A 14,483-nucleotide genomic window follows, 5' to 3' on the forward strand; every position below is an offset into this window, starting at 1 on the left:
GAGATAATAAACAAGGGCAAGGGGTACAGAAGAAATGGCAATGCTAACAAGCATTTACTGCCTTTTCTGGTGCTGATTTTATGTACCCTGGAGGAAGTACTAATGACCTGCACAGAATGTGGACAAGAATTCAGGAGGTTAGAACTTTCCAACTGCATTCGTAACAAGACACGTTGACTTGCAAATCCTACTGTGCTAATATTTATGATTTTTAATATATTCTTACATCATCTGCTTAGCAACAAGCAAGAAGGATTTAATGAATATGAATTTGACTGTGGGAAAGGAATGTGGAGGACTGTAGTTCTTACATATTGATATTTTAGTTGGAAATTCCACCCACTAGTTGATAAGACTGAATTCCATTTAACTTTCTAAGAAGAAATGAATAAACACTCCAAATCCTACCTGCATCCCCCATTAGATAATCTATTTTCTATAACCATTGGTATAGTAATGACTTTGGTATAGCATTTAATCGCTTAGAAAGCACTGTCTTGCATGTAACCTTCTGTCTTCCCCTGTCAAAACTCTGCTCACTCACCAATCCTCAGCTCAAATGCTACTTTTCAACAAAGCTTTCCTGCATTCTCTTGATTACTGGAACAATCTCTCTCTCTCTCTCTTTTTTTTTTTTTTTTTTTTTTACAGCCTGTGTATCGGCATTCTACTCTGCCTCCCTAGGGGCAGACTCTGTTTGCAGTGGGGAAGTCTTATGGCCCTAACCCTGTTGAGAGTCAATCTGTCTAGTTGAGGTTAATCAACTGGTAACTTATCTGCCTAAATATATTAGTCATTCTCCTATATGACCTTTGTCAGAAATAAAATTCAGGCTTCATCTTCCATCTGCGTTCCTCCTTTGTCCTATTTTTGTTGCTTCAGAGAAGCAGGGGTGATTCCTCTGGACACTCAAAGACCCAAACCATCTCCCAAGGAGTCCCGTGCCTGCATTGTTGCTCATTATCCTGCCTGGCTCTGTGCAGCCCCCCCTTGACTAGAGGTAGTTTCCACTACCTTGCAAGATAGAATCCAGAAGCCTTAGTTTGTGTTCTCCTCTTAAAGTAGAGCCTGGGACCAAGACCTGGGTGCATGTAGTTCATTAGGAAGGCAATCTCCTGGGGCAGGAGTAAGGAACTTGGGAGAGGGAGGAAGTAGGGAAATCCATTACAAGAGTAGGTTATCAAGCTCACCACTGAAGATAACAAAGCTCTCACTTGTCCCCTCGACTTCTGAGCATAATATGTTCCCTTCTCAGAATTGTCTCCATGAGGACCAACTGCAAGTATTTATCTTTAAGTTCCCATCTCCTGTTGGTTAGGGTTGCCTGCACTGTCTGGGCTGCCTATGTAGGCATGAGGAAAGAGCATTTGAGTTTCTATGGGATGAGAGCCTTTCCAGGGTGAAAAGTTAAAAAACTGCAGTACCTGCTTGAGGTAAGACACTATCTACAAAAATAAGTTGAAGTCAGTATGGAAGCCAGCCATGGCTGAAATGGGACATGAGGCTAAGAGAGTGAGTTGAGTCATTAGAGTCACCTGAAACACATGACCTTCAAGCCCACATTAAGCTGTCATTACCTGTATTTCCAGCCTCCTCTCCTTCCACTTCTCCTTACCACACAGAAGGCAAATTGCATTAAAGTGCATGCGGTTCTACAAATACCCCATTCCATTTCATACTTCATGCATTCCATATGCCAACTCTTTCACATTCTCACTCCTACTCAGCCTCCAAAGCCCTGCTTAGGTGTCTGTGCATAAGAATCTCTTCCTCCTTTATTTTATGTAACTTTTTAATTGAAGTAAAATATATTTAGAAGTACAAAAATTATAAGCACATTGCTTGAGGATTTTTCGCAGAGGAACATATCTATGTAACAATTTCACAGATCAAAAATACAACATGTTCAGCATCCTAGCATCCTGCTTTTGTCCCACCATAATCATACACGCCTCCTCAAAGTAATCACTATCTTGATTTTCATCACCATAAGTATTTTTGTCTTATTTTCAAATTTTATATAAATGGAATTATACAATTTGTATTAATTTCTGACTTCTTCCATCCAATATTTTGTGTGTGAGATTTATCCAAGTACTTGTGCATAGCAAAATTTTTTCTCAATTCTGTTTAGTATTTCCTTGTATTAATATATTACAATTTGTTTTTCTCCTTCATGAACATTGGGTTATTTTCAGCTTTGAATATTATGAAGAAAGCTTTATGACTAATATTGTACATTACTTTTAATAAAAATACACATCCATTGCTATTAGGTATATACCTAAAAATGCTTATTGCCTTAGAGCTTATTGGTCTGAAATTAGTATATCTAAACTCTACCTCCATCCTATTACTTTCAGTTTTTCTTATCCTTACATCTAACGTTTATTTTGGGGTGGCAGCATTTACTTGAGTTTGCACTTCTGCTTCTCTAGGAACAGGTTTTAAATTTGTAGTGGGGAGGCTTGCCTGGAGTCATGCTGTGCCTGGGTTCATCTCTCTAGTTCTGAAGTTATTAGGGGGCCATTCTGCCACAAGTCATACTCTCCATTGACAATGATAACTTCATCAGTGATAATGTTGTACCTACGTTTACCAGATAAAATACATCATGTTCAGTTAAATTTGAATTTCTGATAAACAACAAATAAAGTTTACTCCCATCCACAGATGTGCTTCTAACATGCATATTTCCCCACATACATGTCTGTTTTCCTCACCATATTGTGAGCTTCCTGAGGATAGGGACTGAATCTTTGTGTGAATTATCCACAGGCACACATGGCCTAGCAGACATTTAGAACTCAATAAATGCAAATTAAAATGAATTGAATGTCCATTGAGTAGAAACTATAAAAGTAGACCAGAACCATACGCATAAAACTTAACTCAAAATATTTTTTTTTTTGAGATGGTGTCTGACTGTGTCACCCAGGCAGGAGTGCAGTGGCATGATCTTGACTCACTGCAACTTCTGCCTCCTGGACTCAAGCAATCTTCTCATCTTAGCCTCCCAAGTAGCTGGGACTACAGGCACACAGCTAATTTTTTTCTTTTAATATTTTTTCATAGAGGTGGAGTTTTGCCATGTTGCCCAGACTGGTCTTGAACTCCTTGACTCAAGCGGTCCACCTACTCAGCCTCTCAAAGTGCTGAGATTACAGGTCTCAGCCACTGTGCCCAGCCAAAAGAAAATGTTTAAGTATTTCACCCATTCTACTAACTTTACCAGGAAAAGCATAAAGCTCAACAGAGATTTCAGTGACGTGATCCCTTTTTGATATAAGGAGTATTGCAAATAGCTCAGAGACTGTTTCTTCCCTTTCTTATGATGGAAATCATTTCTCCATGTAAAAAAATCAAGCCAGTAGAAAGATATTTTGGGCATGAAATATTGTAGGTTAAAGTGAAATAACTCTGAAAGCCTCAAACTTCTTTCAGTGGATAAAGACCTTTGCCTACCAGACACCAGCCAACCAACCTTATTGAGTCTGCATCTGCTCTGCCATATGCCTAAGACTTCTACCCCCCCATTTCTATGAAGCAATATGAAGGACCAATTAACCATTTTAGTAACTTTAGTACATTCTCGTTTATGCTTTGTCTTATAATGTTATTTATTTGGCTATTGTTTCCTAGATATGTTAATAAACTCTCAAGAAACCATATTTTTGGGAACAGTAGACACTGGGGACTACAAGAGAGAGAAAGGAGGGAGGAGAGCAGGATTGAAAAATTACCTATTGGGTACTATGCTCACCACCTGGGTGACAGGCTCAATTGTACTCAAAACCTCAGCATTATGCAATATACCCATGTAACAAACCTACATATGTACCAGTGAATCTAAAATAAAAGTTGAAATTTAAAAAATAAAAACACTATTGTTATTGCTTTTAGAAAAGAAACTATCCCTTCAGAACCTGAAAACATTCTCATTCCTAAAGATTGAAACTGCTATAACATATATTCCATCAAATATTGAAAAAAATAATATAAATATGGTGTATAGACTTACATAACTCTAGATGGAAAAATCAGGATTAGTTGTAAAGTTGTAAGAAAGTATATTTTGTGTCAACATAAGAAATATATATATATATATATATTTTTTTTTTTTTTGAGATGGAGTCTCACTCTGTCACCCAGGCTGCAGTGCAGTGGTGCTACCTCAGCTCACTACAAGCTCCGCCTCCCAGGTTCACCCCATTCTCCTGCCTCAGCCTCATGAGTAGCTCGGCTACAGGCGCCCGCCACCACACCTGGCTAACTTTTTGTATTTTTAGTAGAGATGGGGTTTCACCATGTTAGCCAGAATGGTCTCGATCTCCTGACCTTGTGATCCACCCACCTCGGCCTCCCAAAGTGCTGGGATTACAGGCGTGAGCCACCACGCCCAGCCAAAATAGTTTTTTAAAAAACTTAGAATCCTTTAATTTCAGGGTGGATTGACCTGGAGGATAGCAAGTCTTCTCTTCTCTTACTAAATCTGTTTAACAGCAGAGCTGGATGAACTCTTGGGATGTCATAGAAATACATTTTTATAAAATAACTGTATTAGTCTGTTTTCATGCTGCTGATAAAGACATACCCGAGATTGGATAATTTGTAAAGGGAAGACATTTAATTGACTCACAGATCCACATGGCTGGAGAGGCCTTACAATCATGGTGGAAGGCAAAGGAGGAGCAAAGTCATGTCTTACATGGTGGCAAGCAAGAGAGAATGAGAGCTTGTGCAAGGAAACTTCCCTTTATAAAACCATCAGAGCTCATGAGACTTATTCACTATCACAAGAATAGCACAGGAAAGACCCACTGTCATGATTCAATTGTTCCCACTGGGTCACTACCACAACACATGGGAATTGTGGGAGTTACAATTCAAGATGAGATTTGGGTGGGGACACAGCCAAAACTTATCAATAACTTTAAACTTTTCACCTAAATCAATTTGCTCTGTTATATCCCTCAGTTATGTTTCTTCTAACATAAAACATATAAAAATAAATATATAAGCTATTAGTGTATACTGATAAGTATGAGGAAGAAAATAGACTAAGTCATATAATAGGAAGTGTTTGTAATATGATTTGGCTGCATCCCCACCCAAATCTCTTTTTGTTGTTGTTGTTTGCAGTTGCAAGGTTTAATAGAGTGAAAACAGAGCTCCCATACAATGGGAGGGGACCCAAAGGGGGTTGCCACTCCCTGCTCAAATGCCTGGGTTTATATCCCAATCATTGTGCCTCCCCCTGTGTTCTCAGGTGATATATGATTTGACAATTTCTTTACCTCCTGCTCCTTAGCCTAATTTGTATTTTAGTGAGCTATCTTTACTACCTGATTGGTTGGGTGTGAGCTGAGTTACAAGCCCTGTGTTTAAAGGTAGGTGTGGTCACCTTTCCCAGCTAGGCTTAGGAATTCTTAATTGGCCTAGGAAATCCAGCTAGTCCTGTCTCTCAGTCCCTCCTCTCAACAGGAAAACCCAAGTGCTATTGGAGAGGTTGGCCGATGACCGCTCTCTTAACTGCTTCCTGCTGAATTGGGGCATAGTAGGGGTTGTGCAGTTGAGATTTCCTCAGGAGGGGTGCCTTTGATGTCATTGACATTGGAGCATGGGCTAGCAGGCTGGTCCAAGGGTCCACGGTAGATCTTAGTCATGGACTGCATCTGGGGCTCCATTTGAAGAATGATTTGTAGTATTACAGCTTTGATTCTGGAAGAGACAAACTTAACAAGGAGGTTAAAGATACAGGGATTGAAATGTATGACCTGAAGGGCAGGGGATTATTTCTTTGGCACTCTTCACAGGCCCTGACTATCTGCTTGATAGTTTTGAAAAGGCCTGGTCCAGTAAATGATTTGGCCATCTGATGGGCGCTATCAATGCCAAGTGAAAGGTTTGGTGAAGGGTTTTAAGTAATTTCCATTGATTAGCTGCAGGCAAAAGTATTTTCCTTCTTCGGTGGCTAGCCATCCTGAGGGGAGGAAACTATGTCCTCATGAGGTTCCCCATTCTATTTCTTCTGCTGAGTACCGGGGCTTGGTTTCTGAGAAGGGTTACCCCATACTAGGGGTCCTTCTATAAACATTCCTAATGAAGGATCCCGCCTTGTGGCTTTTTTGGCTTCAATATTCGCTTGGCGGTTCCCTTCTATTTCCCTTTCCTTTCCTTTCTGATGACCCTGGCAGTGTAAGACTGCCACCTCTTTAGGTTTCTATACAGCCAATAATAATCTCCTAATGGCTTCCTGGTGTTTGATAGGTGTTCCCTCAGATGTTAGGAATTCCCTTTCTCTCCATATTGCTGCGTGGGCATGGAGGACTAGGTAAGCATACTTAGAGTCTGTATATATATTTACCCTTTTTCCTTAATCTAATTCTAGTGTATAATAGTCTCTGCTTTTGCCAGTATGTCTCTCCCTAACAAAGGAGTGGGGCTTTCAGGCATAATTAGAAAGGCATGTGAAAAGAGTAAAGTTCCTGAGTCACAACTTAGTGGCTGGGAGAAGTATTTAGTGACTGCCTGTCCTAGGATCCCTCGGATAGTGACAGATCTGGAGGACAGTGGTCCGGGACAGGAGAGTAAGACTCAGAAGGCCATGCCAGTGTCCAAGAGACAGTTAATCTCCTGGCCCTCAATGGTCAAGCAGACCCAGGGCTCTGTGAAGGTGATGGCATGGGCTGGCACTTGCCCTGGGCACCCTCAGTCCTGCTACTGGATCATCCAGTTATTGGCTTCTGACTCAGAGGACCTTTGTCCCCTGGGGCAGTGGGCCTTCTAGTGACTCCCTTGACATAAGGGGCATGGACGAGGGGGTGTCTTATTTCTATTCAGACAATCTTTTTTTAAAGTGTCCTTGTAGACCGCACTGGAAGCAAGCCCTATTAGGCATTTGATTTGCCCAGCCTTTCTCTGTTTCAGAGCCTCCAAAGCCTGCTTGCCTAAGGGCCATGACTAAAGCAGTGGCCTCTTTTTTTTTAATCCCGTCTGTCCCATTCAACCTGCTCCTCCTGATCTCTATTTTTAAAAACTGAGGTTGCCAAGTTAAATAGGGTTTCTAAGTTTTGCTCTGGGCCTGAGGTGGACTTTTGAAGTTTTTTTCTAATGTCTGCAGTGACTGAGTGATAAACTTATCCTTTAAGATTAGTTGGCCTTCAAAAGAGTCAGGTGAGAGAGAGGTATGTTTCCTCAATGCCCCCCTTAGTCTCTCCAGAAAGGCTGTAGGATTTTCTTCCTCACCCTGTGTTATAGTGGACATCATTGAATAATTTATTAGGCTTCTTCCTAGTTTTCCTTAGTCCTTCTAGCACACAAGTTAGTAAGTGTCTGTGGCACCAATCTCCATGTTCTGATTCTGCGTCCCAATGAAGGTCTACACTGGGAACTGCCTGCTGGCCTGTGGGAAATTGTTCTTTTTCCTCTGTTGTCATCCTATCATTGACCTGACTGAGATACCAGAGATCGCCAAACTCTCAGGCTGCAGTTATGGCGGCACTTCTCTCATTTGGGGTTAGTGTCTGATCTACCAGTAACATTATATCTCTCCATGTCAGATCAAATGATTGTCCTAGCCCTTGTAAAACATCAACATAGCCATTGGGGTTATCTGAGAATTTACCTAGGTCTATTTTAATTTGCTTCAAGTGTGACAGGGAGAAATGTACATGCACTCTGACTGGGTCGAATTCTCCAGAATACATCTTAGGGGTGTTTTGCCTTGGGGGAAATGTTTCCCATCTGAAAAAAGAACATAGGGATGCCAGCACCCCTAGTCATTTTCCGATGGGCAGTAGTCCTAGAGCATCCTCTATGATCCTAATGCTTATTACTTTCCAGGGTGCGTAACCACCCATGGACCTCTGCTTATTGGATTAGTTACACTCACCGATGTAGCAGTCCTGCACCCCATTTCCCAACTTTCTTGACCACAAACAAATGGGTCTGGGCTGCTGGATTCTACTGGTCCTTTACCAGTGGTGCCCAACATTGCCTTTGTGCTCAGAGGTGAATTCTAGAGCTGGGCTGGGTTCCTGAGTATTTCATAACAACCCAGCTGCCCCATCAAGATGCATTCCCATAAACAACATTTCTTATGCAAATTCATTTCAGAGAGAGTGCAGGTAAACTTTTGAGTCAGGATTGAGATAGAGTTTTTTTTGATTCTGTAAGTACTTCAAGGCTTGGCTGAGTGTAAACAGCTTGCACATTTGAGCAGACCAATTATTAGGCAATTCTCCTAACTCTGCTTCCACAAGAGTTTCCCTATCAATTACTGAATACCCATTGTGTTTTTTTCTCAATCACCTGGGAGGAAACATCTATCGTCCTGTCCTGAAGGGAGTTCCTCCTAGGCCTTGTTGGACCTTTGTATGGTAATTAAGATTTAAATCCCCTGTTAGGAAACCTCCTGGGTTAAGGGATTTTTTAAATCACCTTTTTCTAACAGAATAGCCCCATACTCTAAGGTTTTTGAGTTAGTAAGCTACCTTTTTGCTTTTTTTTACTTAGGATAATTCTGAACTGGTGAGGTGTGCTCACAATAAGATTTCCTCTAAAAGTTACTTTTCTACTTTCTTCTGCTAGCAAAGCAGTTGCCACTACCAATTGAATGCATTTGGGCCATCTGTGGGTTACTGGGTTAAGGACTTCTGATAGGAAGGCTACTGGTTGTCAGTGGTCTCAGTGCTTTCAGGCTATGCCCTTGTTTATGCTGACAACAAGGTAGTATTGGAGTGTTATAGGGTCATGGAGAGAACCTTCAATTATCAATTACAGGTTTTAAATTTACCCTGTCTTTTAAAGGAATAAGGTACACTGTTTTTTCTTTAACTACTTGTATATTTCTTTCTTTCTCTGCCTCTCTCTTTCCCTTCTCTCTCTTTATCTCTTTCCCCTTTTGTCTCTGTTTCTTTGTCTCTCTTTCTCTCTTCTCTCTTTTATCCTAGCCATTTGCAAACTTGGGGCCCTGGCAAGGGTGGTGGGCAATGGGTCCCACATAACTGCCCATGTCAAGAGCTATATACCTAAATTTGCAGGTGAAAAGAGCGGTGCACATTCCTCAGCCCCGGGCTCAAAACAAACAAGCCCAGTACAAACACCACCAGGAAAGTCTCCGATAAGGGGACAGATGAGGGGACAGCCGTTCAAAGTTTTACTGAAAGAGCGGGAACCAAAAGAATTCCTTTGTTCCCTTGTAACTTACAGGCTATAAAAAAGCAAACACTCGCATTGTTCGGGGCCCTCTTGTATGCGGTGAAATGGAGGGACCAGGTTCGAACTTGTAGTAAAGATCCTTGCCACTTGGCTTTGACTCTGGACTCTGGTGGTCTTCTTTGGGGAACAAACGGTCTGGGCATAACATCTGGGGGCCCGTCCGGGATTCCCCAAGCCCACCAGACCCCTGGTCAACGGATCTGCTAGGATCGATCTACTGATAGGTGAGCTGGCTCGTCTCCGTTTGTCTGTCCGTGTCTGTTCTGAATCCGAATCTGTGACTCGCGAGGTCTGAAACTGGAGCTGGCACAGTCCTGGCGGACGCGCTATAGGACGGCCAGCGGAGACCGGTGGGAGACGTCCCCTGGCTCTCATCTGATCTATATTGCGATCTGAGCTGCCCCGGTTTGGCGGGCAGCGGCCGTATCTGAGCTGCCCGGTTGGGCGGGCAGCAGCTGTCTCTGATCTGAGCTGCCCAGGTTTGGCGGGCAGCAACTGTCTCTGATCTGAGCTGCCCAGGTTTGGCGGGCAGCAGCCATATCTGAGCTGCCCGGTTGGGTGGGCAGCAGCTGTCTCTAATCTGGGCTGCCCCAGCGCGACCGCGATCCAGGCAGCTGACTCTGACCCGGGCTTCCGGTGCGCGCTTGCGATCTGAACTGCCCCGGTTTGGCGGGCAGCGGCCGTATCTGAGCTGCCCGGTTGGGCGGGCAGCAGCTGTCTCTAATCTGGGCTGCCCCAGCGCGACCGCGATCCAGGCAGCTGACTCTGACCCGGGCTTCCGGTGCGCGCTTGTGATCTGAGCTGCCCCGGTTTGGCGGGCAGCAGCCGTATCTGAGCTGCCCGGTTGGGCGGGCAGCAGCTGTCTCTAATCTGGGCTGCCCCACCGCGACTGCGATCCAGGCAGCTGACTCTGACCCGGGCTTCCGGTGCGTGCTTGCGATCTGAACTGCCCCAGTTTGGCGGGCAGCAGCTGCCTCTGACCAGGGCTGCCAAAGTGCGCCTGCGATTAGATATCACTAATAAGTAAGTCAGATCAGATTTCCTTTACAGGGATTCAAACTCACATTCCTTTACAGGAAGAGACTACAAATTATTACAGGATGGGTAATACCCAGAGCACTCCTCTATCTCTCCTTACGAGTAATTTCAAAGAAGTTAGAGCAAGGGGCCATGATCTTGGTATAGAAATCAGGAAAGGAAAGCTAATTACTCTGTGTCACTCCGAATGGCCTGCCTTTGATGTGGGGTGGCCGCCCGAAGGGAGCTTCCGACTTGCTGTCATCACTAGGGTAAAGTCCAAGATTTTCCTACCTGGGCGTGCGGGCCACTTAGATCATATCCCATATATCCTCATATGGCAGGACCTTGTTGAGAACCCGCCTCCTTGGCTGTCCCCTTACCAATTGGCCTCTGAACCCTGTAAGGCACTAGTTGCTCGACCACTAAAATCCAAGCAACCAACTGCCCCCCCCATCCTGTTTTACCTGACAGCGGGGACCCACTGTTCACAGAACCCCCTCCGTACCCCTCCGGGCCCCAGGCCCCAGCCCCCCTGGCTGAGCTGCAGGAGGGAGCAGGCGGACGGGAGGCGGCCAGCATTCACGGGCCCGCTGAAAGGGAAAGTAACTTTGAAGGGCCGGCGGGGAGGACGTGAGGGTGCACTTCGCGGACCAGCCCCCCTCAGCCGCCTGACTCCACGGTGGCTTTACCCCTTCGGGAAATAGGACCCCCGGATGACACAGGAATCCCCAGGCTCCAGTACTGGCCATTCTCCACCAGTGATCTGTATAACTGGAAAACTCAGAGTGCTCGGTTTTCAGACAACCCCAAAGATTTACTGGCTTTACTAGATAGTGTCATGTTCACCCACCAGCCCACTTGGGATGATTGTCAGCAGCTCCTCCGAATTTTGTTCACCACGGAAGAGCGAGAGAGAATACAGATAGAAGCTAGAAAGCTGGTCCCAGGGGATGACGGTCAACCGACTGCCAACCCCGACCTCATAAACGCAACCTTTCCTCTGACCAGGCCGGCGTGGGACTACAACACGGCAGAAGGTAGGGGACGGCTACACCTTTATCGCCAGACTCTAATGGCAGGTCTCCGGGCAGCTGCTCGCAAGCCCACTAATTTGGCTAAAGTATATTCTATTCTGCAGGGAAAGACAGAGAGCCCAGCTACCTACTTAGAAAGATTAATGGAAGCTTTTAGACAGTACACCCCCATAGATCCAGAGGCTTCAGGAAGTCAGGCAGCTATTGTAATGTCTTTCGTAAATCAGGCAGCCCCAGATATTAAGAGAAAACTCCAGAAATTAGAAGACTTGGAGGGAAAGCGGATTCAGGACCTCCTTCAGATAGCCCAGCGGGTTTACAATAACAGAGATACTCCAGAGGAAAAGCAATTTAAGGCCACTGAAAAAATGACCAAGGTCCTGGCAGCAGTGGTACAGAAAGAACATCTACAGCCAGAGTACACCCAACCTAGGCGGCCCCCCCGGCATGATAATCTGAGCAAAGACCAATGTGCCTATTGTAAGGGGGCTGGCCACTGGGTAAGAGACTGCCCCAAAAAGAAACCACGAGGACAGGGACCCGGACCCCCTAGGTCTACACCCGTACTAGTCACTCAAGACGAAGACTAGGGAAGACGGGGTTCGGAACCCCTCCCCGAACCTAGGGTAACTTTGCAAGTGGAGGGGTCCCCAGTCCAGTTCTTTGTCGATACGGGAGCACAGCACTCGGTCTTAGTTAAAACTAATGGGAAATTATCCTCCAAATCCTCGTGGGTACAAGGGGCCACAGGAGTTAAGAAATACCCATGGACAACACAAAGAACAGTAAACCTCGGAGCCAAGAATGTAACCCATTCTTTCCTGGTCATCCCTGAGAGCCCCTGTCCCCTATTGGGGAGAGACCTGCTAACTAAAATGGGAGCACAGATCCATTTCCTCCCTGAGGGGCCCATCGTGACCAACCCCCACAATCAAACCGTGTCCATCCTGACTATAAACCTAGAAGATGAGTACCAGCTCCACAAGGAGAAAGCGGCCCCTGACCAGGACATAGCAACTTGGCTCCAGCAGTATCCAGAAGCGTGGGCGGAAACGGGGGGCTTAGGTCTAGCAAAACACCGTCCTGCCTTATTTATTGAACTTAAGCCTGGGACAGACCCCGTGCGGGTACGCCAATACCCGATGCCCCTAGAGGCCAAGAGAGGGATTGCCCCGCATATCCGCCGGCTCCTTGACCAAGGGGTCCTACGCCCATGTCACTCACCCTGGAATACTCCATTGTTGCCGGTACGAAAACCTAATAGTGGAGAATACAGACCTGTACAAGACTTAAGAGAAATCAACAAGAGGGTTGTGGACATACATCCAACTGTACCTAACCCGTATACCCTCCTAAGTACCTTAAACCCTAAACATCAATGGTACACTGTTTTAGATTTGAAAGATGCTTTCTTTAGTTTGCCTTTAGCCCCTCAGAGCCAAAAGCTCTTCGCCTTCGAGTGGAATGACCCTGATAGGGGCATAAGTGGCCAACTGACATGGACCAGGCTGCCGCAGGGATTCAAAAACTCTCCTACCCTGTTCGATGAGGCCCTCCATGAAGACCTGGGTGAGTACCGACGTAAACACCCTGAAATAATTTTACTCCAGTATGTTGATGACCTCCTGATTGCTGCTGAGACCCAAGAAGCTTGCATCCAAGGGACCAAGGGTCTCTTACAAGCTCTAGGGAATCTAGGCTACCGAGCCTTGGCAAAGAAAGCTCAAATCTGTAAGCCAGAGGTAATATATCTAGGGTATCTGCTTAAGGGAGGGCAGCGCTGGCTAACAGATGCCCGGAAACAAACTGTTCTGCAGATCCCCAGGCCACAATCCACCCGACAAGTGAGAGAGTTCCTGGGGTCGGCAGGATTTTGCTGACTATGGATACCTGGGTTCGCAGAACTGGCTAAACCCTTGTATCAGGCAACACGGGGGCAACAACCATTTAATTGGACAGACGAAGCCGAGTTGGCCTTCCAACAGATTAAAACCGCCCTACTCTCTGCGCTTGCACTAGGACTACCTGATGTTACCAAGCCCTTCCACTTATACGTGGATGAAAATAAGGGTGTCGCCAAGGCGGTAATAACTCAGAACTTAGGCCCCTGGCAGAGGCCAGTTGCCTACCTGTCAAAGAAGTTAGACCCAGTAGCTGCCGGGTGGCCCCCTTGTCTCCGAATGATTGCGGCCACGGCTCTGATGGTGCAAGATGCTGATAAACTTGTCATGGGGCAAGAATTGCGGGTCGTTACTCCACATGCCATCGAAGGTGTACTCAAACAGCCACCTAATCGATGGATGAGTAACGCCCGGCTCACCCACTACCAAGGACTACTACTAAATCCTCTCAGGATAATTTTCCTGCCCCCAACGACCTTAAACCCTGCCTCGCTGCTGCCCAACCCAGACCTGGACGCCCCACTCCATGACTGCACCGAGATACTAGCTCAGGTGCATGGAGTTCGAGAAGACCTGCAGGACCGCCCACTTCCTGATGCCGACCTCGTCTGGTTCACTGATGGGAGCAGCTTCATGCATCAAGGCCAGAGGTACGCTGGGGCGGCAGTAACTTCAGAGACTGAGGTAATCTGGGCAGAACCCCTGCCCCCGGGGACCTCGGCCCAGAAGGCCGAACTGATAGCGCTCACCCAAGCTCTTACCTTAGGGGCGGGGAAAAAGCTGACAGTATATACAGACAGCCGATATGCTTTTGCAACGGCGCATATACATGGGGCCATTTACAGGGAGCGAGGGTTACTGACGGCTGAAGGAAAAGAGATAAAAAACAAGCAAGAGATCCTAGCCCTGCTAACAGCCCTATGGAGGCCAGAAAAATTAGCCATTGTACATTGCCCAGGGCATCAGAAACTAACTACTCCAACTGCTCAAGGCAACTTTCTGGCAGACCAAACTGCAAGAAATGTGGCGAAGGCTCCCAGCCAACTCCTTGCACTCCAGCTCCCTGACCCGGGCCCCCGGGACTTGCCATATTTCCCTGAATATTCAGAACAAGATCTCCAGTGGATTGACAAACTTCCCCTGAAACAAATCCAGAATGGGTGGTGGACTGATACTAATGACCAAACCATCCTACCAGAAAAATTAGGACAACAGGTGTTAGAACACATCCACCGAACCACCCACCTGGGGGCCCGGCGGATGATAGACCTGATCAGACGCTCCAAGCTCAAAATCAGACATATAG

This window comes from Pan troglodytes, chromosome 10 (assembly GCF_028858775.2).
Source record: "Pan troglodytes isolate AG18354 chromosome 10, NHGRI_mPanTro3-v2.0_pri, whole genome shotgun sequence".
Classification (NCBI taxonomy): Eukaryota; Metazoa; Chordata; class Mammalia; order Primates; family Hominidae; genus Pan; species Pan troglodytes.